The sequence below is a fragment of the Leiobunum rupestre genome, chromosome 1 (genome assembly GCF_980474605.1).
Source record: "Leiobunum rupestre chromosome 1, qqLeiRupe1.1.hap1, whole genome shotgun sequence".
NCBI lineage: Eukaryota > Metazoa > Arthropoda > Arachnida > Opiliones > Sclerosomatidae > Leiobunum > Leiobunum rupestre.
The window spans coordinates 38,303,325-38,325,402 of record NC_143384.1 but is presented as its reverse complement, the minus strand read 5'-3'; the positions used below and the strand labels follow the sequence as shown (position 1 = coordinate 38,325,402).

The window sequence follows — 22,078 nt, the reverse complement described above, 5'->3', positions numbered from 1 at the left end:
TACAATAAAATCCTTGATTAAATAATAGGAAGTGGATTGAATTAAAATGGAAACATTCCGATGCCGGGGTTTGAACCCGGGCCTTCTGCGTGAGAGTCAGATATCCTAACCACTAGACGACACCGGACGATGCCTAGTTTAAATAACCAATGAAATCCTTGCTTTCTTTGTTGAATTAATAGGAAGTGGATTGAATTAAAATGGAAACATTCCGATGCCGGGGTTTGAACCCGGGCCTTCTGAGTGAGAGTCAGATATCCTAACCACTAGACGACACCGGACGATGCAAGGTTTATATAAACAATAAAATCCTTGTTGAAATAATAGGAAGTGGATTGAATTAAAATGGAAACATTCCGATGCCTGGGTTTGAACCCGGGGCTTCTGAACGAGAGTCAGATATCCTAACCCCTATTTGACACCGGCCGAAACATAGTGTAAATAACCAATGAAATCCTTGCTTTCTTTGTTGAAATAATAGGAAGATTGAATTTAAATGGAAGAACTCCGATGCCGGGGTTTGAACCCGGGCCTTCTGAGTGAGAGTCAGATATCCTAACCACTAGACGACACCGGACGATGCAAGGTTTAAATAAACAATGAAATCCTTGCATTCTTTGTTGAAATAATAGGAAGTGGATTGAACTGAAATGGAAACATTCCGATGCCGGGGTTTGAACCCGGGCCTTCTGAGTGAGAGTCAGATATCCTAACCACTAGACGACACCGGACGATGCAAGGTTTATATAAACAATAAAATCCTTGTTGAAATAATAGGAAGTGGATTGAATTAAAATGGAAACATTCCGATGCCTGGGTTTGAACCCGGGGCTTCTGAACGAGAGTCAGATATCCTAACCACTAGATGACACCGGACGATGCAAGGGTTCTATAAACAATAAAATCCTTGTTGAAATAATAGGAAGTGGATTGAATTAAAATGGAAACATTCCGATGCCGGGGTTTGAACCCGGGCCTTCTGAGTGAGAGTCAGATATGCGATATGTCCCGGCCTCTCACCGCTCCTGTCTGGCATGGAGAAATTATATCCGGCAAAAGCGGTGCCAGCCTATTAGCAAAGACCTTCGCGAGTATTTTATAGTCTACATTGAGCAGCGATATAGGACGCCAAGACGCCAAAAAAGTGAGATCGCCGGACTTCGGGACAAGCAAAATCAGACCCTCAGTCATTGTACGGGGCAGTACACCATCCCGAGCAATCGTGGCCAAAACCCGAAGAAAACCTTCCTTGACTAAAGGCAAGAGAAATGACCAAAACTCGACTGTGAAGCCATCACGGCCAGGGCTTTTCCCCCGCTTCATTGATTTTAAGGCCGTAACAATCTCCGACCAGACAATGGTATTGTCCAGGCTCCGCCGTTTGTCCTCTGATACTCTTCCCTGTACCAAGGAAGAAAAAATCCCGCCAGCTTCGGGATCTACCGGTGCCTTAGCATAGAGCCTCGCATAGTATTCAAAAATATTCTGACGAATAGTGGTACCGTCGCGGGTGATCTCGCCACTGGACAATGTAAGCGACTGAATCATTTTTTTCCTCTGCAGAAAATTTTCGAGGCGCAGAAAAAAAGCAGTAGGTTTTTCGTCGGCTAAAAGGTGCTGGGCTTTCGCACGAACTGCGGCACCAACGAACTTATGGGCGGTAACTTGAGAAAGGGATTCCGTCAAAGCAATAAGTTTGGTTTCTTCATCAACTGACAAATTCCGACGAGCAAGGTAAGCATTAATCTCTATTTGCAATTTGGTTTTATGCGCGCGACGCTGCGAGGCCAAATGTTTGGAGTAAAAAATAGCGTAATCACGCAAAGATATTTTCAAATCTTCATACCACCGAAAAATATCTTCCCTGTAGGCAAGTGAGGTTTGGCTTCGTTCCACTATACGAGTACAACCAGTGAGAAAGTTATCATTCTCCAACAAAGAGGAATTAAAAGCCCAAGTTCCCGGCCCTATCGGAGAACCAGACAGATCAATTTGCACTATGAGGGCTTTATGATCAGAAAAAGGAGAAACCATGTAAGTGCAACGAGATAAAAGAGCTAGTTCGGGCCGCCGAACGAAAAAGTAGTCTATTCGGGAGAATAAATATCGCCCAAAAACAAATCCAGCCCGCGAATATTCAAATTGCGAAGGATGGTAGTGACGCCAAACATCGACCAATGAAAGTTCGCCAGACATGGTTGGTAACGAATAATGCGGGTCCCGGCGAAAATTTGCCGGGCGCCGGTCCATTGAAGGGTTCATGACATCATTTAGATCGCCAAAAATAAAAGGCCGATGAAGCGTACTACAAATATTGGCGATTTCTTTAAAAAATGTCGAACGGGAGGCTGCGTCATTTGGAGCGTAAACATTAATATAGTCGATACAGGTATCATCTATTTCTAATGAGGTCAATAAAAAACGCCCCGTATTTTTATGTACCACCCGGCGGGGTAAGACGTCTATTCCTGGCCGTATTAAAGTTGCAACACCGCAAAAACCTCCATTAATTAAATCCAGGTCAATAAAAACTTTACCTCTAAAATACGTTTTAAAAATAGCTACATGTTCCGGGAGCCAGTGGGTTTCTTGTAAAAAAACGAGATCATAGTCCTTTATAAAAGCTATTACATGTTCCATTTTCGTCTTATCACGCAATCCATTAACATTTAGCGATAAAAAACGTAACGCCATATTAATTATGCCATTTTGTGATCTTCCAAAACTCCATCAGACTGCTGCCCTCCAGACCCCATCGGGTCAGAGTCGTCACCAGGAGGCAAATTGGGCGTAGAGGCAAGCTTACCGGTCAGGCGGGAGGACTTAAGAATAGAGGAACTCTTTCGGCGATACGGAAACGAAATGACGTCACCGTCGTCCGTTGAATGATGACGCTTGCTGTTAGGCCTACCGCTCTGTTTAAATTTAGAAGAACGATTAATTATCGCAGCATCCGGTTTACTAACACCCACGTCAGCCGTATCCTGTGGCGCATCGCCCTCTGACTTATCAGCGGAATTATCATTACCAGCCCGCTGAGGACAATTACGAACGGTGTGGCCCTGTTGCTTGCAACCGAAACAAACAAACTTAGGACAGTCCTTGTATATGTGATCGGAAGCCAAACACCCGTTACAGACCCGGCCTTGGCGATCATGCAGGACTTCGTAAAAGGACACCACCCCCATCATGTCCTTAAGTTTAATGCGATAGGGAAGTGACGAAACCCCTTCCGGTAACGCCACCTTCACACGTCGAACTCCCGTGTAAATATTCTTCTTATTCTTCGCCCATACTATCTCTCCCTTTAAATCACAGCCCATACTACGCAATTTCTCCATCAAAGCCTCGTCAGCAACAAATTCCGGTAAACCAAAAAAAGAGGCTACCACTACCTTAACAGCAACATTCGACACGGCAAAGACTTCTTCATTAATATCAATTCCCTGCAAAACGCAGTCCTCGGCGTCCTTGACAGTGACGAACGTAACAAAAAAACCTCCTGTAGTTGGAACAACCGACGAGATGGCCTCCAACCCAAAAGCCAGGTGGATCGCCGTAATAACATCATCTTCTGTTATATCTTGTTTAGTGCAGGTTAAAAAGTTAGAGCGTTTAAAAATATCCATCCTGGATTTCAGACGAAAACCCAGGAGGGCAAGGAAACCGAAAAAAAAAACTGCGCGGATTAGTAAATTATAAATTAAGCAAACAAATTGTAAGAAAAATAACCGAAACTAAGGCTTAGCGAGCAGGCGAGGAGAGCAAAGAAAAACGAACCGCACTCTCCAAAAAACCAAACGCGAATCTTTTTTTTTTAGGAGTCAGATATCCTAACCACTAGACGACACCGGACGATGCATAGTTTAAATAAACAATGAAATCCTTGCTTTCTTTGTTGAAATAATAGGAAGTGGATTGAATTAAAATGGAAACATTCCGATGCCGGTGTTTGAACCCGGGCCTTCTGAGTGAGAGTCAGATATCCTAACCACTAGGCGACACCGGACGATGCATAGTTTAAATAAACAATGAAATCCTTGCTTTCTTTGTTGAAATAATAGGAAGTGGATTGAACTAAAATGGAAACATTCCGATGCCGGAGTTTGAACCCGGGCCTTCTGAGTGAGAGTCAGATATCCTAACCACTAGACGACACCGGACGATGCATAGTTTAAATAAACAATGAAATCCTGGCTTTCTTTGTTGAAATAATAGGAAGTGGATTGAATTAAAATGGAAACATTCCGATGCCGGGGTTTGAACCCGGGCCTTCTGAGTGAGAGTCAGATATCCTAACCACTAGACGACACCGGACGAGCATAGTGTAAATAACTAATGAAATCCTTGCTTTCTTTGTTGAAATAATAAGAAGTGGATTGAACTAAAATGGAAACATTCCGATGCCGGGGTTTGAACCCGGGCCTTCTGAGTGAGAGTCAGATATCCTAACCACTAGACGACACCGGACGATGCAAGGTTTAAATAAACAATGAAATCCTTGCATTCTTTGTTGAAATAATAGGAAGTGGATTGAACTGAAATGGAAACATTCCGATACAGGGGTTTGAACCCGGGCCTTCTGAGTGAGAGTCAGATATCCTAACCACTAGACGACACCGGACGATGCATAGTTTAAATAAACAATGAAATCCTTGCATTCTTTGTTGAAATAATAAGAAGTGGATTGAACTGAAATGGAAACATTCCGATACAGGGGTTTGAACCTGGTACTTCTGAGTGAGAGTCAGATAACCTAACCACTAGACGACACCGGACGATGCATAGTTTAAATAACTAATGAAATCCTTGCTTTCTTTGTTGAAATAATAGGAAGTGGATTGAACTGAAATGGAAACATTCCGATACAGGGGTTTGAACCCGGGCCTTCTGACTGAGAGTCAGATATCCTAACCACTAGACGACTCCGGACGATGCATAGTTTAAATAAACAATGAAATCCTTGCTTTCTTTGTTGAAATAATAGGAAGTGGATTGAACTAAAATGGAAACATTCCGATGCCGGAGTTTGAACCCGGGCCTTCTGAGTGAGATTCGATCAGATATCCTAACCACTAGACGACACCGGACGATGCATAGTTTAAATAACTAATGAAATCCTTGCTTTCTTTGTTGAAATAATAGGAAGTGGATTGAAGTAAAATGGAAACATTCCGATGCCGGGGTTTGAACCCGGGCCTTCTGAGTGAGAGTCAGATATCCTAACCACTAGACGAGACCGGACGATGCATGGTTTAAATAAACAATGAAATCCTTGCTTTCTTTGTTGAAATAACAGGAAGTGGATTGAAGTAAAATGGAAACATTCCGATGCCGGGGTTTGAACCCGGGCCTTCTGAGTGATAGTCAGATATCCTAACCACTAGGCGACACCGGACGATGCATAGTTTAAATAAACAATGAAATCCTTGCTTTCTTTGTTGAAATAATAGGAAGTGGATTGAACTAAAATGGAAACATTCCGATGCCGGAGTTTGAACCCGGGCCTTCTGAGTGAGAGTCAGATATCCTAACCACTAGACGACACCGGACGATGCATAGTTTAAATAAACAATGAAATCCTGGCTTTCTTTGTTGAAATAATAGGAAGTGGATTGAATTAAAATGGAAACATTCCGATGCCGGGGTTTGAACCCGGGCCTTCTGAGTGAGAGTCAGATATCCTAACCACTAGACGACACCGGACGAGCATAGTGTAAATAACTAAAGAAATCCTTGCTTTCTTTGTTGAAATAATAAGAAGTGGATTGAACTAAAATGGAAACATTCCGATGCCGGGGTTTGAACCCGGGCCTTCTGAGTGAGAGTCAGATATCCTAACCACTAGACGACACCGGACGATGCAAGGTTTAAATAAACAATGAAATCCTTGCATTCTTTGTTGAAATAATAGGAAATAGATTGAACTGAAATGGAAACATTCCGATACAGGGGTTTGAACCCGGGCCTTCTGAGTGAGAGTCAGATATCCTAACCACTAGACGACACCGGACGATGCATAGTTTAAATAAACAATGAAATCCTTGCATTCTTTGTTGAAATAATAAGAAGTGGATTGAACTAAAATGGAAACATTCCGATACAGGGGTTTGAACCTGGTCCTTCTGAGTGAGAGTCAGATAACCTAACCACTAGACGACACCGGACGATGCATAGTTTAAATAACTAATGAAATCCTTGCTTTCTTTGTTGAAATAATAGGAAGTGGATTGAACTGAAATGGAAACATTCCGATGCCGGGGTTTGAACCCGGGCCTTCTGAGTGAGAGTCAGATATCCTAACCACTAGACGACACCGGACGATGCAAGGTTTGTATAAACAATAAAATCCTTGTTGAAATAATAGGAAGTGGATTGAATTAAAATGGAAACATTCCGATGCCTGGGTTTGAACCCGGGGCTTCTGAACGAGAGTCAGATATCCTAACCCCTATTTGACACCGGCCGAAACATAGTGTAAATAACCAATGAAATCCTTGCTTTCTTTGTTGAAATAATAGGAAGATTGAATTTAAATGGAAGAACTCCGATGCCGGGGTTTGAACCCGGGCCTTCTGAGTGAGAGTCAGATATCCTAACCACTAGACGACACCGGACGATGCAAGGTTTAAATAAACAATGAAATCCTTGCATTCTTTGTTGAAATAATAGGAAGTGGATTGAACTGAAATGGAAACATTCCGATGCCGGGGTTTGAACCCGGGCCTTCTGAGTGAGAGTCAGATATCCTAACCACTAGACGACACCGGACGATGCAAGGTTTATATAAACAATAAAATCCTTGTTGAAATAATAGGAAGTGGATTGAATTAAAATGGAAACATTCCGATGCCTGGGTTTGAACCCGGGGCTTCTGAACGAGAGTCAGATATCCTAACCACTAGATGACACCGGACGATGCAAGGGTTCTATAAACAATAAAATCCTTGTTGAAATAATAGGAAGTGGATTGAATTAAAATGGAAACATTCCGATGCCGGGGTTTGAACCCGGGCCTTCTGAGTGAGAGTCAGATATGCGATATGTCCCGGCCTCTCACCGCTCCTGTCTGGCATGGAGAAATTATATCCGGCAAAAGCGGTGCCAGCCTATTAGCAAAGACCTTCGCGAGTATTTTATAGTCTACATTGAGCAGCGATATAGGACGCCAAGACGCCAAAAAAGTGAGATCGCCGGACTTCGGGACAAGCAAAATCAGACCCTCAGTCATTGTACGGGGCAGTACACCATCCCGAGCAATCGTGGCCAAAACCCGAAGAAAACCTTCCTTGACTAAAGGCAAGAGAAATGACCAAAACTCGACTGTGAAGCCATCACGGCCAGGGCTTTTCCCCCGCTTCATTGATTTTAAGGCCGTAACAATCTCCGACCAGACAATGGTATTGTCCAGGCTCCGCCGTTTGTCCTCTGATACTCTTCCCTGTACCAAGGAAGAAAAAATCCCGCCAGCTTCGGGATCTACCGGTGCCTTAGCATAGAGCCTCGCATAGTATTCAAAAATATTCTGACGAATAGTGGTACCGTCGCGGGTGATCTCGCCACTGGACAATGTAAGCGACTGAATCATTTTTTTCCTCTGCAGAAAATTTTCGAGGCGCAGAAAAAAAGCAGTAGGTTTTTCGTCGGCTAAAAGGTGCTGGGCTTTCGCACGAACTGCGGCACCAACGAACTTATGGGCGGTAACTTGAGAAAGGGATTCCGTCAAAGCAATAAGTTTGGTTTCTTCATCAACTGACAAATTCCGACGAGCAAGGTAAGCATTAATCTCTATTTGCAATTTGGTTTTATGCGCGCGACGCTGCGAGGCCAAATGTTTGGAGTAAAAAATAGCGTAATCACGCAAAGATATTTTCAAATCTTCATACCACCGAAAAATATCTTCCCTGTAGGCAAGTGAGGTTTGGCTTCGTTCCACTATACGAGTACAACCAGTGAGAAAGTTATCATTCTCCAACAAAGAGGAATTAAAAGCCCAAGTTCCCGGCCCTATCGGAGAACCAGACAGATCAATTTGCACTATGAGGGCTTTATGATCAGAAAAAGGAGAAACCATGTAAGTGCAACGAGATAAAAGAGCTAGTTCGGGCCGCCGAACGAAAAAGTAGTCTATTCGGGAGAATAAATATCGCCCAAAAACAAATCCAGCCCGCGAATATTCAAATTGCGAAGGATGGTAGTGACGCCAAACATCGACCAATGAAAGTTCGCCAGACATGGTTGGTAACGAATAATGCGGGTCCCGGCGAAAATTTGCCGGGCGCCGGTCCATTGAAGGGTTCATGACATCATTTAGATCGCCAAAAATAAAAGGCCGATGAAGCGTACTACAAATATTGGCGATTTCTTTAAAAAATGTCGAACGGGAGGCTGCGTCATTTGGAGCGTAAACATTAATATAGTCGATACAGGTATCATCTATTTCTAATGAGGTCAATAAAAAACGCCCCGTATTTTTATGTACCACCCGGCGGGGTAAGACGTCTATTCCTGGCCGTATTAAAGTTGCAACACCGCAAAAACCTCCATTATTTAAATCCAGGTCAATAAAAACTTTACCTCTAAAATACGTTTTAAAAATAGCTACATGTTCCGGGAGCCAGTGGGTTTCTTGTAAAAAAACGAGATCATAGTCCTTTATAAAAGCTATTACATGTTCCATTTTCGTCTTATCACGCAATCCATTAACATTTAGCGATAAAAAACGTAACGCCATATTAATTATGCCATTTTGTGATCTTCCAAAACTCCATCAGACTGCTGCCCTCCAGACCCCATCGGGTCAGAGTCGTCACCAGGAGGCAAATTGGGCGTAGAGGCAAGCTTACCGGTCAGGCGGGAGGACTTAAGAATAGAGGAACTCTTTCGGCGATACGGAAACGAAATGACGTCACCGTCGTCCGTTGAATGATGACGCTTGCTGTTAGGCCTACCGCTCTGTTTAAATTTAGAAGAACGATTAATTATCGCAGCATCCGGTTTACTAACACCCACGTCAGCCGTATCCTGTGGCGCATCGCCCTCTGACTTATCAGCGGAATTATCATTACCAGCCCGCTGAGGACAATTACGAACGGTGTGGCCCTGTTGCTTGCAACCGAAACAAACAAACTTAGGACAGTCCTTGTATATGTGATCGGAAGCCAAACACCCGTTACAGACCCGGCCTTGGCGATCATGCAGGACTTCGTAAAAGGACACCACCCCCATCATGTCCTTAAGTTTAATGCGATAGGGAAGTGACGAAACCCCTTCCGGTAACGCCACCTTCACACGTCGAACTCCCGTGTAAATATTCTTCTTATTCTTCGCCCATACTATCTCTCCCTTTAAATCACAGCCCATACTACGCAATTTCTCCATCAAAGCCTCGTCAGCAACAAATTCCGGTAAACCAAAAAAAGAGGCTACCACTACCTTAACAGCAACATTCGACACGGCAAAGACTTCTTCATTAATATCAATTCCCTGCAAAACGCAGTCCTCGGCGTCCTTGACAGTGACGAACGTAACAAAAAAACCTCCTGTAGTTGGAACAACCGACGAGATGGCCTCCAACCCAAAAGCCAGGTGGATCGCCGTAATAACATCATCTTCTGTTATATCTTGTTTAGTGCAGGTTAAAAAGTTAGAGCGTTTAAAAATATCCATCCTGGATTTCAGACGAAAACCCAGGAGGGCAAGGAAACCGAAAAAAAAAACTGCGCGGATTAGTAAATTATAAATTAAGCAAACAAATTGTAAGAAAAATAACCGAAACTAAGGCTTAGCGAGCAGGCGAGGAGAGCAAAGAAAAACGAACCGCACTCTCCAAAAAACCAAACGCGAATCTTTTTTTTTTAGGAGTCAGATATCCTAACCACTAGACGACACCGGACGATGCATAGTTTAAATAAACAATGAAATCCTTGCTTTCTTTGTTGAAATAATAGGAAGTGGATTGAATTAAAATGGAAACATTCCGATGCCGGTGTTTGAACCCGGGCCTTCTGAGTGAGAGTCAGATATCCTAACCACTAGGCGACACCGGACGATGCATAGTTTAAATAAACAATGAAATCCTTGCTTTCTTTGTTGAAATAATAGGAAGTGGATTGAACTAAAATGGAAACATTCCGATGCCGGAGTTTGAACCCGGGCCTTCTGAGTGAGAGTCAGATATCCTAACCACTAGACGACACCGGACGATGCATAGTTTAAATAAACAATGAAATCCTGGCTTTCTTTGTTGAAATAATAGGAAGTGGATTGAATTAAAATGGAAACATTCCGATGCCGGGGTTTGAACCCGGGCCTTCTGAGTGAGAGTCAGATATCCTAACCACTAGACGACACCGGACGAGCATAGTGTAAATAACTAATGAAATCCTTGCTTTCTTTGTTGAAATAATAAGAAGTGGATTGAACTAAAATGGAAACATTCCGATGCCGGGGTTTGAACCCGGGCCTTCTGAGTGAGAGTCAGATATCCTAACCACTAGACGACACCGGACGATGCAAGGTTTAAATAAACAATGAAATCCTTGCATTCTTTGTTGAAATAATAGGAAGTGGATTGAACTGAAATGGAAACATTCCGATACAGGGGTTTGAACCCGGGCCTTCTGAGTGAGAGTCAGATATCCTAACCACTAGACGACACCGGACAATGCATAGTTTAAATAAACAATGAAATCCTTGCATTCTTTGTTGAAATAATAAGAAGTGGATTGAACTGAAATGGAAACATTCCGATACAGGGGTTTGAACCTGGTACTTCTGAGTGAGAGTCAGATAACCTAACCACTAGACGACACCGGACGATGCATAGTTTAAATAACTAATGAAATCCTTGCTTTCTTTGTTGAAATAATAGGAAGTGGATTGAACTGAAATGGAAACATTCCGATACAGGGGTTTGAACCCGGGCCTTCTGACTGAGAGTCAGATATCCTAACCACTAGACGACTCCGGACGATGCATAGTTTAAATAAACAATGAAATCCTTGCTTTCTTTGTTGAAATAATAGGAAGTGGATTGAACTAAAATGGAAACATTCCGATGCCGGAGTTTGAACCCGGGCCTTCTGAGTGAGATTCGATCAGATATCCTAACCACTAGACGACACCGGACGATGCATAGTTTAAATAACTAATGAAATCCTTGCTTTCTTTGTTGAAATAATAGGAAGTGGATTGAAGTAAAATGGAAACATTCCGATGCCGGGGTTTGAACCCGGGCCTTCTGAGTGAGAGTCAGATATCCTAACCACTAGACGAGACCGGACGATGCATGGTTTAAATAAACAATGAAATCCTTGCTTTCTTTGTTGAAATAACAGGAAGTGGATTGAAGTAAAATGGAAACATTCCGATGCCGGGGTTTGAACCCGGGCCTTCTGAGTGAGAGTCAGATATCCTAACCACTAGGCGACACCGGACGATGCATAGTTTAAATAAACAATGAAATCCTTGCTTTCTTTGTTGAAATAATAGGAAGTGGATTGAACTAAAATGGAAACATTCCGATGCCGGAGTTTGAACCCGGGCCTTCTGAGTGAGAGTCAGATATCCTAACCACTAGACGACACCGGACGATGCATAGTTTAAATAAACAATGAAATCCTGGCTTTCTTTGTTGAAATAATAGGAAGTGGATTGAATTAAAATGGAAACATTCCGATGCCGGGGTTTGAACCCGGGCCTTCTGAGTGAGAGTCAGATATCCTAACCACTAGACGACACCGGACGAGCATAGTGTAAATAACTAAAGAAATCCTTGCTTTCTTTGTTGAAATAATAAGAAGTGGATTGAACTAAAATGGAAACATTCCGATGCCGGGGTTTGAACCCGGGCCTTCTGAGTGAGAGTCAGATATCCTAACCACTAGACGACACCGGACGATGCAAGGTTTAAATAAACAATGAAATCCTTGCATTCTTTGTTGAAATAATAGGAAGTAGATTGAACTGAAATGGAAACATTCCGATACAGGGGTTTGAACCCGGGCCTTCTGAGTGAGAGTCAGATATCCTAACCACTAGACGACACCGGACGATGCATAGTTTAAATAAACAATGAAATCCTTGCATTCTTTGTTGAAATAATAAGAAGTGGATTGAACTGAAATGGAAACATTCCGATACAGGGGTTTGAACCTGGTCCTTCTGAGTGAGAGTCAGATAACCTAACCACTAGACGACACCGGACGATGCATAGTTTAAATAACTAATGAAATCCTTGCTTTCTTTGTTGAAATAATAGGAAGTGGATTGAACTGAAATGGAAACATTCCGATACAGGGGTTTGAACCCGGGCCTTCTGACTGAGAGTCAGATATCCTAAACACAAGACGACTCCGGACGATGCATAGTTTAAGTAAACAATGAAATCCTTGCTTTCTTTGTTGAAATAATAGGAAGTGGATTGAACTAAAATGGAAACATTCCGATGCCGGAGTTTGAACCCGGGCCTTCTGAGTGAGATTCGATCAGATATCCTAACCACTAGACGAAACCGGACGATGCATAGTGTAAATAACTAATGAAATCCTTGCTTTCTTTGTTGAAATAATAGGAAGTGGATTGAACTAAAATGGAAACATTCCGATGCCGGAGTTTAACCCGGGCCTTCTGAGTGAGAGTCAGATATCCTAACCACTAGACGACACCGGACGATGCATATTTTAAATAACTTATGAAATACTTGCTTTCTTTGTTGAAATAATAGGAAGTGGATTGAACTAAAATGGAGACATTCCGATGCCGGGGATTAAACCCGGGCCTTCTGAGTGAGAGTCAGATATCCTAACCACTAGACGACACCGGACGATGCAAGGTTTAAATAAACAATGAAATCCTTGCTTTCTTCGTTGAAATAATAGGAAGTGGATTGAAATAAAATGGAAACATTCCGATGCCGGAGTTTGAACCCGGGCCTTCTGAGTGAGATTCGATCTGATATCCTAACCACCAGACGAGACCGGACGATGCATGGTTTAAATAACTAATGAAATCCTTGCTTTCTTTGTTGAAATAATAGGAAGTGGATTGAAGTAAAATGGAAACATTCCGATGCCGGGGTTTGAACCCGGGCCTTCTGAGTGAGAGTCAGATATCCTAACCACTAGACGAAACCGGACGATGCATAGTATAATAACTAATGAAATCCTTGCTTTCTTTGTTGAAATAATAAGAAGTGGATTGAACTAAAATGGAAACATTCCGATGCCGGGGTATGAACCCGGGCCTTCTGAGTGAGAGTCAGATATCCTAACCACTAGACGACACCGGACGATGCAAGGTCTAAATAAACAATGAAATCCTTGCATTCTTTGTTGAAATAATAGGAAGTGGATTGAACTGAAATGGAAACATTCCGATACAGGGGTTTGAACCCGGGCCTTCTGAGTGAGAGTCAGATATCCTAACCACTAGACGACACCGGACGATGCAAGGTTTAAATAAACAATGAAATCCTTGCTTTCTTTGTTGAAATAATAGGAAGTGGATTGAACTGAAATGGAAACATTCCGATACAGGGGTTTGAACCCGGGCCTTCTGAGTGAGAGTCAGATATCCTAACCACTAGACGACACCGGACGATGCATAGTTTAAATAACTTATGAAATCCTTGCTTTCTTTGTTGAAATAATAGGAAGTGGATTGAACTAAAATGGAGACATTCCGATGCCGGGGTTTGAACCCAGGCCTTCTGAGTGAGAGTCAGATATCCTAACCACTAGACGTACCGGACGACGCAAGGTTTAAATAAACAATGAAATCCTTGCATTCTTTGTTGAAATAATAGGAAGTGGATTAAACTAAAATGGAAACATTCCGAAGCCGGAGTTTGAACCCGGGCCTTCTGTGTGAGATTCGATCAGATATCCTAACCACTAGACGACACCGGACGATGCATAGTTTAAATAACTAATGAAATCCTTGCTTTCTTTGTTGAAATAATAGGAAGTGGATTGAAGTAAAAAGGAAACATTCCGATGCTGGGGTTTGAACCCGGGCCTTCTGAGTGAGAGTTAGATATCCTATTCACTAGACGAAACCGGACGATGCATATTGTAAATAACTAATGAAATCCTTGCTTTCTTTGTTGAAATAATAGGAAGTGGATTGAACTAAAATGGAAACATTCCGATGCCGGAGTTTGAACCCGGGCCTTCTGAGTGAGATTCGATCAGATATCCTAACCACTAGACGACACCGGACGATGCATAGTTTAAATAACTAATGAAATCCTTGCTTTCTTTGTTGAAATAATAGGAAGTGGAATGAACTAAAATGGAAACATTCCGATGCCGGGGTTTGAACCCGGGCCTTCTGAGTGAGATTCGATCATATATCCTAACCACTAGACGACACCGGACGATGCATAATTTAAATAACTAATGAAATCCTTGCTTTCTTTGTTGAAATAATAGGAAGTGGATTGAAGTAAAATGGAAACATTCCGATGCCGGAGTTTGAACCCGGGCCTTCTGAGTGAGATTCGATCAGATATCCTAACCACTAGACGACACCGGACGATGCATAGTTCAAATAACTATTGAAATCCTTGCATTCTTTGTTGAAATAATAGGAAGTGGATTGAACTGAAGTGGAAACATTCCGATACAGGGGTTTGAACCCGGGCCTTCTGAGTGAGAGTCAGATATCCTAACCACTAGAAGACACCGGACGATGCATAGTTTAAATAACTTATGAAATCCTTGCTTTCTTTGTTGAAATAATAGGAAGTGGATTGAACTAAAATGGAAACATTCCGATGCCGGGGTTTGAACCCGGGCCTTCTGAGTGAGAGTCAGATATCCTAACCACTAGACGACACCGGACGATGCATAGTTTAAATAACTAATGAAATCCTTGCTTTCTTTGTTGAAATAATAGGAAGTGGAATGAACTAAAATGGAAACATTCCGATGCCGGGGTTTGAACCCGGGCCTTCTGAGTGAGAGTCTGATATCCTAACCACTAGACGACACCGGACGATGCAAGGTTTAAATAAACAATGAAATCCTTGCATTCTTTGTTGAAATAATAGGAAGTGGATTTAACTGAAATGTAAACATTCCGATACAGGGGTTTGAACCCGGGCCTTCTGACTGAGAGTCAGATATCCTAACCACTAGACGACTCCGGACGATGCATAGTTTAAATAAACAATGAAATCCTTGCTTTCTTTGTTGAAATAATAGGAAGTGGATTGAAGTAAAATGGAAACATTCCGATGCCGGAGTTTGAACCCGGGCCTTCTGAGTGAGAGTCAGATATCCTAACTACTAGACGACACCGGACGATGCAAGGTTTAAATAAACAATGAAATCCTTGCTTTCTTTGTTGAAATAATAGGAAGTGGATTGAAGTAAAATGGAAACATTCCGATGCCGGGGTTTGAACCCGGGCCTTCTGAGTGAGAGTCAGATATCCTAACCACTAGACGACACTGGACGATGCATAGGTTAAATAACTAATGAAATCCTTGCTTTCTTTGTTGAAATAATAGGAAGTGGATTGATGTAAAATGGAAACATTCCGATGCCGGAGTTTGAACCCGGGCCTTCTGAGTGAGATTCGATCAGATATCCTAACCACTAGACGACACCGGACGATGCTTAGTTTAAATAACTAATGAAATCCTTGCTTTCTTTGTTGAAATAATAGGAAGTGAATTGAAGTAAAATGGAAACATTCCGATGCCGGGGTTTGAACCCGGGCCTTCTGAGTGAGAGTCAGATATCCTAACTACTAGACGACACCGGACGATGCAAGGTTTAAATAAACAATGAAATCCTTGCTTTCTTTGTTGAAATAATAGGAAGTGGATTGAACTGAAATGGAAACATTCCGATACAGGGGTTTGAACCCGGGCCTTCTGACTGAGAGTCAGATATCCTAACCACTAGACGACTCCGGACGATGCATAGTTTAAATAAACAATGAAATCCTTGCTTTCTTTGTTGAAATAATAGGAAGTGGATTGAAGTAAAATGGAAACATTCCGATGCCGGAGTTTGAACCCGGGCCTTCTGAGTGAGAGTCAGATATCCTAACCACTAGACGACACCGGACGATGCATAGTTTAAATAACTAATGAAATCCTTGCTTTCTTTGTTGAAATAATAGGAAGTGGATTGAAGTAAAATGGAAACATTCCGATGCCGGGACTTGAACCCGGGCCTTCTGAGTGAGATTCGATCATATATCCTAACCACTAGACGACACCAGACGATGCAAGGTTTAAATAAACAATGAAATCCTTGCTTTCTTTGTTGAAATAATAGGAAGTGAATTGAAGTAAAATGGAAACATTCCGATGCCGGAGTTTGAACCCGGGCCTTCTGAGTGAGATTCGATCAGATATCCTAACCACTAGACGAAACCGGACGATGCATAGTGTAAATAACTAATGAAATCCTTGCTTTCTTTGTTGAAATAATAGGAAGTGGATTGAACTAAAATGGAAACATTCCGATGCCGGAGTTTAACCCGGGCCTTCTGAGTGAGAGTCAGATATCCTAACCACTAGACGAAACCAGACGATGCATAGTGTAAATAACTAATGAAATCCTTGCTTTCTTTGTTGAAATAATAGGAAGTGGATTGAACTAAAATGGAAACATTCCGATGCCGGAGTTTGAACCCGGGCCTTCTGAGTGAGATTCAATTAGATATCCTAACCACTAGCCGACACCGGACGATGCATAGTTTAAATAACTAATGAAATCCTTGCTTTCTTTGTTGAAATAATAGGAAGTGGATTGAAGTAAAATGGAAAAATACCGATAAAGGGTTTGAACCCGGGCCTTCTGAGTGAGAGTCAGATATCCTAACCACTAGACGACACCGGACGAAGCAAGGTTTAAATAAACAATGAAATCCTTGCTTTCTTTGTTGAAATAATAGGAAGTGGATTGAAGTAAAATGGAAACATTCCGATGCCGGGACTTGAACCCGGGCCTTCTGAGTGAGATTCGATCATATATCCTAACCACTAGACGACACCGGACGATGCAAGGTTTAAATAAACAATGAAATCCTTGCTTTCTTTGTTGAAATAATAGGAAGTGAATTGAAGTAAAATGGAAACATTCCGATGCCGGAGTTTGAACCCGGGCCTTCTGAGTGCGATTCGATCAGATATCCTAACCACTAGACGACACCGGACAATGCATAGTTTAAATAACTAATGAAATCCTTGCTTTCTTTGTTGAAATAATAGGAAGTGGATTGAACTAAAATGGAAACATTCCGATGCCGGAGTTTAACCCGGGCCTTCTGAGTGAGAGTCAGATATCCTAACTACTAGACGACACCGGACGATGCAAGGTTTAAATAAACAATGAAATCCTTGCTTTCTTTGTTGAAATAATAGGAAGTGGATTGAACTGAAATGGAAACATTCCGATACAGGGGTTTGAACCCGGGCCTTCTGACTGAGAGTCAGATATCCTAACCACTAGACGACTCCGGACGATGCGTAGTTTAAATAAACAATGAAATCCTTGCTTTCTTTGTTGAAATAATAGGAAGTGGATTGAAGTAAAATGGAAACATTCCGATGCCGGAGTTTGAACCCGGGCCTTCTGAGTGAGAGTCAGATATCCTAACCACTAGACGACACCGGACGATGCATAGTTTAAATAACTAATGAAATCCTTGCTTTCTTTGTTGAAATAATAGGAAGTGGATTGAAGTAAAATGGAAACATTCCGATGCCGGGACTTGAACCCGGGCCTTCTGAGTGAGATTCGATCATATATCCTAACCACTAGACGACACCAGACGATGCAAGGTTTAAATAAACAATGAAATCCTTGCTTTCTTTGTTGAAATAATAGGAAGTGAATTGAAGTAAAATGGAAACATTCCGATGCCGGAGTTTGAACCCGGGCCTTCTGAGTGAGATTCGATCAGATATCCTAACCACTAGACGAAACCGGACGATGCATAGTGTAAATAACTAATGAAATCCTTGCTTTCTTTGTTGAAATAATAGGAAGTGGATTGAACTAAAATGGAAACATTCCGATGCCGGAGTTTAACCCGGGCCTTCTGAGTGAGAGTCAGATATCCTAACCACTAGACGAAACCAGACGATGCATAGTGTAAATAACTAATGAAATCCTTGCTTTCTTTGTTGAAATAATAGGAAGTGGATTGAACTAAAATGGAAACATTCCGATGCCGGAGTTTGAACCCGGGCCTTCTGAGTGAGATTCAATTAGATATCCTAACCACTAGACGACACCGGACGATGCATAGTTTAAATAACTAATGAAATCCTTGCTTTCTTTGTTGAAATAATAGGAAGTGGATTGAAGTAAAATGGAAAAATACCGATAAAGGGTTTGAACCCGGGCCTTCTGAGTGAGAGTCAGATATCCTAACCACTAGACGACACCGGACGAAGCAAGGTTTAAATAAACAATGAAATCCTTGCTTTCTTTGTTGAAATAATAGGAAGTGGATTGAAGTAAAATGGAAACATTCCGATGCCGGGACTTGAACCCGGGCCTTCTGAGTGAGATTCGATCATATATCCTAACCACTAGACGACACCGGACGATGCAAGGTTTAAATAAACAATGAAATCCTTGCTTTCTTTGTTGAAATAATAGGAAGTGAATTGAAGTAAAATGGAAACATTCCGATGCCGGAGTTTGAACCCGGGCCTTCTGAGTGAGATTCGATCAGATATCCTAACCACTAGACGACACCGGACAATGCATAGTTTAAATAACTAATGAAATCCTTGCTTTCTTTGTTGAAATAATAGGAAGTGGATTGAACTAAAATGGAAACATTCCGATGCCGGAGTTTAACCCGGGCCTTCTGAGTGAGAGTCAGATATCCTAACTACTAGACGACACCGGACGATGCAAGGTTTAAATAAACAATGAAATCCTTGCTTTCTTTGTTGAAATAATAGGAAGTGGATTGAACTGAAATGGAAACATTCCGATACAGGGGTTTGAACCCGGGCCTTCTGAGTGAGAGTCAGATATCCTAACCACTAGACGAAACCGGACGATGCATAGTGTAAATAACTAATGAAATCCTTGCTTTCTTTGTTGGAATAATAGGAAGTGGATTGAACTAAAATGGAAACATTCCGATGCCGGAGTTTAACCCGGGCCTTCTGAGTGAGAGTCAGATATCCTAACCACTAGACGAAACCAGACGATGCATAGTGTAAATAACTAATGAAATCCTTGCTTTCTTTGTTGAAATAATAGGAAGTGGATTGAACTAAAATGGAAACATTCCGATGCCGGAGTTTGAACCCGGGCCTTCTGAGTGAGATTCAATTAGATATCCTAACCACTAGACGACACCGGACGATGCATAGTTTAAATAACTAATGAAATCCTTGCTTTCTTTGTTGAAATAATAGGAAGTGGATTGAAGTAAAATGGAAAAATACCGATAAAGGGTTTGAACCCGGGCCTTCTGAGTGAGAGTCAGATATCCTAACCACTAGACGACACCGGACGAAGCAAGGTTTAAATAAACAATGAAATCCTTGCTTTCTTTGTTGAAATAATAGGAAGTGGATTGAAGTAAAATGGAAACATTCCGATGCCGGGGTTTGAACCCGGGCCTTCTGAGTGAGATTCGATCAGATATCCTAACCACTAGACGACACCGGACGATGCATAGTTTAAATAACTAATGAAATCTTTGCTTTCTTTGTTGAAATAATAGGAAGTGGATTGAAGTAAAATGGAAAAATACCGATAAAGGGTTTGAACCCGGGCCTTCTGAGTGAGAGTCAGATATCCTAACCACTAGACGACACCGGACGAAGCAAGGTTTAAATAAACAATGAAATCCTTGCTTTCTTTGTTGAAATAATAGGAAGTGGATTGAAGTAAAATGGAAACATTCCGATGCCGGAGTTTGAACCCGGGCCTTCTGAGTGAGATTCGATCAGATATCCTAACCACTAGACGACACCAGACGATGCATAGTTTAAATAACTAATGAAATCCTTGCTTTCTTTGTTGAAATAATAGGAAGTGGAATGAACTAAAATGGAAACATTCCGATGCCGGGGTTTGAACCCGGGCCTTCTGAGTGAGAGTCTGATATCCTAACCACTAGACGACACCGGACGATGCAAGGTTTAAATAAACAATGAAATCCTTGCATTCTTTGTTGAAATAATAGGAAATGGATTGAACTGAAATGGAAACATTCCGATACAGGGGTTTGAACCCGGGCCTTCTGAGTGAGAGTCAGATATCCTAACCACTAGACGACTCCGGACGATGCATAGTTTAAATAAACAATGAAATCCTTGCATTCTTTGTTGAAATAATAGGAAGTGGATTAAACTAAAATGGAAACATTCCGAAGCCGGATTTTGAACCCGGGCCTTCTGTGTGAGATTCGATCAGATATCCTAACCACTAGACGACACCGGACGATGCATAGTTTAAATAACTAATGAAATCCTTGCTTTCTTTGTTGAAATAATAGGAAGTGGATTGAAGTAAAAAGGAAACATTCCGATGCTGGGGTTTGAAACCGGGCCTTCTGAGTGAGAGTTAGATATCCTAAACACTTGACGAAACCGGACGATGCATAGTGTAAATAACTAATGAAATCCTTGCTTTCTTTGTTGAAATAATAGGAAGTGGATTGAACTAAAATGGAAACATTCCGATGCCGGAGTTTAACCCGGGCCTTCTGAGTGAGAGTCAGATATCCTAACCACTAGACGAAACCAGACGATGCATAGTGTAAATAACTAATGAAATCCTTGCTTTCTTTGTTGAAATAATAGGAAGTGGATTGAACTAAAATGGAAACATTCCGATGCCGGAGTTTGAACCCGGGCCTTCTGAGTGAGATTCAATTAGATATCCTAACCACTAGACGACACCGGACGATGCATAGTTTAAATAACTAATGAAATCCTTGCTTTCTTTGTTGAAATAATAGGAAGTGGATTGAAGTAAAATGGAAACATTCCGATGCCGGGGTTTGAACCCGGGCCTTCTGAGTGAGATTCGATCAGATATCCTTACCACTAGACGACACCGGACGATGCATAGTTTAAATAACTAATGAAATCTTTGCTTTCTTTGTTGAAATAATAGGAAGTGGATTGAAGTAAAATGGAAACATTCCGATGCCGGGGTTTGAACCCGGGCCTTCTGAGTGAGAGTCAGATATCCTAACCACTAGACGACACCGGACGAAGCAAGGTTTAAATAAACAATGAAATCCTTGCTTTCTTAGTTGAAATAATAGGAAGTGGATTGAAGTAAAATGGAAACATTCCGATGCCGGAGTTTGAACCCGGGCCTTCTGAGTGAGATTCGATCAGATATCCTAACCACTAGACGACACAGGACGATGCATAGTTTAAATATCTAATGAAATCCTTGCTTTCTTTGTTGAAATAATAGGAAGTGGAATGAACTAAAATGGAAACATTCCGATGCCGGGGTTTGAACCCGGGCCTTCTGAGTGAGAGTCTGATATCCTAACCACTAGACGACACCGGACGATGCAAGGTTTAAATAAACAATGAAATCCTTGCATTCTTTGTTGAAATAATAGGAAGTGGATTTAACTGAAATGTAAACATTCCGATACAGGGGTTTGAACCCGGGCCTTCTGACTGAGAGTCAGATATCCTAACCACTAGACGACACCGGACGATGCAAGGTCTAAATAAACAATGAAATCCTTGCATACTTTGTTTAACTAATAGGAAGTGGATTGAACTGAAATGGAAACATTCCGATACAGGGGTTTGAACCCGGGCCTTCTGAGTGAGAGTCAGATATCCTAACCACTAGACGACACCGGACGATGCATAGTTTAAATAAACAATGAAATCCTTGCTTTCTTTGTTGAAATAATAGGAAGTGGATTGAAGTAAAATGGAAACATTCCGATCCCGGAGTTTGAACTCGGGCCTTCTGAGTGAGATTCGATCAGATATCCTAACCACTAGACGACACCGGACGATGCATAGTTTAAATAACTAATGAAATCCTTGCTTTCTTTGTTGAAATAATAGGAAGTGGATTGAAGTATAATGGAAACA

At 41.8% G+C, this 22,078-nt stretch overlaps 42 non-coding genes across 42 annotated transcripts; all 42 read right to left on the bottom strand.

Moving 5' to 3' along the window:
- Nucleotides 1-55: 55 nt before the first annotated feature.
- Nucleotides 56-127, bottom strand: TRNAE-CUC (transfer RNA glutamic acid (anticodon CUC)). Its single transcript has one exon. It is a non-coding gene; the product is annotated as a tRNA-Glu (tRNA).
- An 82-nt stretch (nucleotides 128-209) lies between these two features.
- TRNAE-CUC (transfer RNA glutamic acid (anticodon CUC)) lies at nucleotides 210-281 on the bottom strand. The gene has a single exon. It is a non-coding gene; the product is annotated as a tRNA-Glu (tRNA).
- Nucleotides 282-505: 224 nt separating this feature from the next.
- Nucleotides 506-577, bottom strand: TRNAE-CUC (transfer RNA glutamic acid (anticodon CUC)). Its single transcript has one exon. It is a non-coding gene; the product is annotated as a tRNA-Glu (tRNA).
- Nucleotides 578-659: 82 nt separating this feature from the next.
- TRNAE-CUC (transfer RNA glutamic acid (anticodon CUC)) lies at nucleotides 660-731 on the bottom strand. Its single transcript has one exon. It is a non-coding gene; the product is annotated as a tRNA-Glu (tRNA).
- Nucleotides 732-4,091: 3,360 nt separating this feature from the next.
- Nucleotides 4,092-4,163, bottom strand: TRNAE-CUC (transfer RNA glutamic acid (anticodon CUC)). Its single transcript has one exon. It is a non-coding gene; the product is annotated as a tRNA-Glu (tRNA).
- Nucleotides 4,164-4,245: 82 nt separating this feature from the next.
- Nucleotides 4,246-4,317, bottom strand: TRNAE-CUC (transfer RNA glutamic acid (anticodon CUC)). Its single transcript has one exon. It is a non-coding gene; the product is annotated as a tRNA-Glu (tRNA).
- Nucleotides 4,318-4,398: 81 nt separating this feature from the next.
- TRNAE-CUC (transfer RNA glutamic acid (anticodon CUC)) lies at nucleotides 4,399-4,470 on the bottom strand. Its single transcript has one exon. It is a non-coding gene; the product is annotated as a tRNA-Glu (tRNA).
- Nucleotides 4,471-4,552: 82 nt separating this feature from the next.
- On the bottom strand, nucleotides 4,553-4,624 carry TRNAE-CUC (transfer RNA glutamic acid (anticodon CUC)). The gene has a single exon. It is a non-coding gene; the product is annotated as a tRNA-Glu (tRNA).
- Nucleotides 4,625-5,172: 548 nt separating this feature from the next.
- Nucleotides 5,173-5,244, bottom strand: TRNAE-CUC (transfer RNA glutamic acid (anticodon CUC)). The gene has a single exon. It is a non-coding gene; the product is annotated as a tRNA-Glu (tRNA).
- Nucleotides 5,245-5,326: 82 nt separating this feature from the next.
- TRNAD-AUC (transfer RNA aspartic acid (anticodon AUC)) lies at nucleotides 5,327-5,398 on the bottom strand. Its single transcript has one exon. It is a non-coding gene; the product is annotated as a tRNA-Asp (tRNA).
- An 82-nt stretch (nucleotides 5,399-5,480) lies between these two features.
- Nucleotides 5,481-5,552, bottom strand: TRNAE-CUC (transfer RNA glutamic acid (anticodon CUC)). The gene has a single exon. It is a non-coding gene; the product is annotated as a tRNA-Glu (tRNA).
- Nucleotides 5,553-5,634: 82 nt separating this feature from the next.
- Nucleotides 5,635-5,706, bottom strand: TRNAE-CUC (transfer RNA glutamic acid (anticodon CUC)). The gene has a single exon. It is a non-coding gene; the product is annotated as a tRNA-Glu (tRNA).
- Nucleotides 5,707-5,787: 81 nt separating this feature from the next.
- TRNAE-CUC (transfer RNA glutamic acid (anticodon CUC)) lies at nucleotides 5,788-5,859 on the bottom strand. The gene has a single exon. It is a non-coding gene; the product is annotated as a tRNA-Glu (tRNA).
- An 82-nt stretch (nucleotides 5,860-5,941) lies between these two features.
- Nucleotides 5,942-6,013, bottom strand: TRNAE-CUC (transfer RNA glutamic acid (anticodon CUC)). The gene has a single exon. It is a non-coding gene; the product is annotated as a tRNA-Glu (tRNA).
- A 236-nt stretch (nucleotides 6,014-6,249) lies between these two features.
- TRNAE-CUC (transfer RNA glutamic acid (anticodon CUC)) lies at nucleotides 6,250-6,321 on the bottom strand. Its single transcript has one exon. It is a non-coding gene; the product is annotated as a tRNA-Glu (tRNA).
- A 224-nt stretch (nucleotides 6,322-6,545) lies between these two features.
- TRNAE-CUC (transfer RNA glutamic acid (anticodon CUC)) lies at nucleotides 6,546-6,617 on the bottom strand. The gene has a single exon. It is a non-coding gene; the product is annotated as a tRNA-Glu (tRNA).
- Nucleotides 6,618-6,699: 82 nt separating this feature from the next.
- Nucleotides 6,700-6,771, bottom strand: TRNAE-CUC (transfer RNA glutamic acid (anticodon CUC)). The gene has a single exon. It is a non-coding gene; the product is annotated as a tRNA-Glu (tRNA).
- A 3,360-nt stretch (nucleotides 6,772-10,131) lies between these two features.
- On the bottom strand, nucleotides 10,132-10,203 carry TRNAE-CUC (transfer RNA glutamic acid (anticodon CUC)). Its single transcript has one exon. It is a non-coding gene; the product is annotated as a tRNA-Glu (tRNA).
- Nucleotides 10,204-10,285: 82 nt separating this feature from the next.
- On the bottom strand, nucleotides 10,286-10,357 carry TRNAE-CUC (transfer RNA glutamic acid (anticodon CUC)). Its single transcript has one exon. It is a non-coding gene; the product is annotated as a tRNA-Glu (tRNA).
- An 81-nt stretch (nucleotides 10,358-10,438) lies between these two features.
- TRNAE-CUC (transfer RNA glutamic acid (anticodon CUC)) lies at nucleotides 10,439-10,510 on the bottom strand. The gene has a single exon. It is a non-coding gene; the product is annotated as a tRNA-Glu (tRNA).
- An 82-nt stretch (nucleotides 10,511-10,592) lies between these two features.
- On the bottom strand, nucleotides 10,593-10,664 carry TRNAE-CUC (transfer RNA glutamic acid (anticodon CUC)). The gene has a single exon. It is a non-coding gene; the product is annotated as a tRNA-Glu (tRNA).
- A 548-nt stretch (nucleotides 10,665-11,212) lies between these two features.
- TRNAE-CUC (transfer RNA glutamic acid (anticodon CUC)) lies at nucleotides 11,213-11,284 on the bottom strand. The gene has a single exon. It is a non-coding gene; the product is annotated as a tRNA-Glu (tRNA).
- An 82-nt stretch (nucleotides 11,285-11,366) lies between these two features.
- TRNAE-CUC (transfer RNA glutamic acid (anticodon CUC)) lies at nucleotides 11,367-11,438 on the bottom strand. Its single transcript has one exon. It is a non-coding gene; the product is annotated as a tRNA-Glu (tRNA).
- An 82-nt stretch (nucleotides 11,439-11,520) lies between these two features.
- On the bottom strand, nucleotides 11,521-11,592 carry TRNAE-CUC (transfer RNA glutamic acid (anticodon CUC)). Its single transcript has one exon. It is a non-coding gene; the product is annotated as a tRNA-Glu (tRNA).
- Nucleotides 11,593-11,674: 82 nt separating this feature from the next.
- On the bottom strand, nucleotides 11,675-11,746 carry TRNAE-CUC (transfer RNA glutamic acid (anticodon CUC)). Its single transcript has one exon. It is a non-coding gene; the product is annotated as a tRNA-Glu (tRNA).
- An 81-nt stretch (nucleotides 11,747-11,827) lies between these two features.
- TRNAE-CUC (transfer RNA glutamic acid (anticodon CUC)) lies at nucleotides 11,828-11,899 on the bottom strand. The gene has a single exon. It is a non-coding gene; the product is annotated as a tRNA-Glu (tRNA).
- Nucleotides 11,900-11,981: 82 nt separating this feature from the next.
- Nucleotides 11,982-12,053, bottom strand: TRNAE-CUC (transfer RNA glutamic acid (anticodon CUC)). The gene has a single exon. It is a non-coding gene; the product is annotated as a tRNA-Glu (tRNA).
- Nucleotides 12,054-12,754: 701 nt separating this feature from the next.
- On the bottom strand, nucleotides 12,755-12,826 carry TRNAE-CUC (transfer RNA glutamic acid (anticodon CUC)). The gene has a single exon. It is a non-coding gene; the product is annotated as a tRNA-Glu (tRNA).
- Nucleotides 12,827-13,066: 240 nt separating this feature from the next.
- TRNAE-CUC (transfer RNA glutamic acid (anticodon CUC)) lies at nucleotides 13,067-13,138 on the bottom strand. Its single transcript has one exon. It is a non-coding gene; the product is annotated as a tRNA-Glu (tRNA).
- Nucleotides 13,139-13,219: 81 nt separating this feature from the next.
- On the bottom strand, nucleotides 13,220-13,291 carry TRNAE-CUC (transfer RNA glutamic acid (anticodon CUC)). The gene has a single exon. It is a non-coding gene; the product is annotated as a tRNA-Glu (tRNA).
- An 82-nt stretch (nucleotides 13,292-13,373) lies between these two features.
- Nucleotides 13,374-13,445, bottom strand: TRNAE-CUC (transfer RNA glutamic acid (anticodon CUC)). The gene has a single exon. It is a non-coding gene; the product is annotated as a tRNA-Glu (tRNA).
- Nucleotides 13,446-13,527: 82 nt separating this feature from the next.
- Nucleotides 13,528-13,599, bottom strand: TRNAE-CUC (transfer RNA glutamic acid (anticodon CUC)). The gene has a single exon. It is a non-coding gene; the product is annotated as a tRNA-Glu (tRNA).
- A 1,175-nt stretch (nucleotides 13,600-14,774) lies between these two features.
- TRNAE-CUC (transfer RNA glutamic acid (anticodon CUC)) lies at nucleotides 14,775-14,846 on the bottom strand. Its single transcript has one exon. It is a non-coding gene; the product is annotated as a tRNA-Glu (tRNA).
- An 82-nt stretch (nucleotides 14,847-14,928) lies between these two features.
- On the bottom strand, nucleotides 14,929-15,000 carry TRNAE-CUC (transfer RNA glutamic acid (anticodon CUC)). Its single transcript has one exon. It is a non-coding gene; the product is annotated as a tRNA-Glu (tRNA).
- A 390-nt stretch (nucleotides 15,001-15,390) lies between these two features.
- On the bottom strand, nucleotides 15,391-15,462 carry TRNAE-CUC (transfer RNA glutamic acid (anticodon CUC)). Its single transcript has one exon. It is a non-coding gene; the product is annotated as a tRNA-Glu (tRNA).
- Nucleotides 15,463-15,702: 240 nt separating this feature from the next.
- On the bottom strand, nucleotides 15,703-15,774 carry TRNAE-CUC (transfer RNA glutamic acid (anticodon CUC)). Its single transcript has one exon. It is a non-coding gene; the product is annotated as a tRNA-Glu (tRNA).
- Nucleotides 15,775-16,010: 236 nt separating this feature from the next.
- Nucleotides 16,011-16,082, bottom strand: TRNAE-CUC (transfer RNA glutamic acid (anticodon CUC)). The gene has a single exon. It is a non-coding gene; the product is annotated as a tRNA-Glu (tRNA).
- A 1,485-nt stretch (nucleotides 16,083-17,567) lies between these two features.
- On the bottom strand, nucleotides 17,568-17,639 carry TRNAE-CUC (transfer RNA glutamic acid (anticodon CUC)). Its single transcript has one exon. It is a non-coding gene; the product is annotated as a tRNA-Glu (tRNA).
- A 2,418-nt stretch (nucleotides 17,640-20,057) lies between these two features.
- Nucleotides 20,058-20,129, bottom strand: TRNAE-CUC (transfer RNA glutamic acid (anticodon CUC)). Its single transcript has one exon. It is a non-coding gene; the product is annotated as a tRNA-Glu (tRNA).
- A 1,017-nt stretch (nucleotides 20,130-21,146) lies between these two features.
- Nucleotides 21,147-21,218, bottom strand: TRNAE-CUC (transfer RNA glutamic acid (anticodon CUC)). The gene has a single exon. It is a non-coding gene; the product is annotated as a tRNA-Glu (tRNA).
- Nucleotides 21,219-21,458: 240 nt separating this feature from the next.
- TRNAE-CUC (transfer RNA glutamic acid (anticodon CUC)) lies at nucleotides 21,459-21,530 on the bottom strand. Its single transcript has one exon. It is a non-coding gene; the product is annotated as a tRNA-Glu (tRNA).
- Nucleotides 21,531-21,766: 236 nt separating this feature from the next.
- On the bottom strand, nucleotides 21,767-21,838 carry TRNAE-CUC (transfer RNA glutamic acid (anticodon CUC)). Its single transcript has one exon. It is a non-coding gene; the product is annotated as a tRNA-Glu (tRNA).
- Between the last annotated feature and the right edge of the window lie 240 nt (nucleotides 21,839-22,078).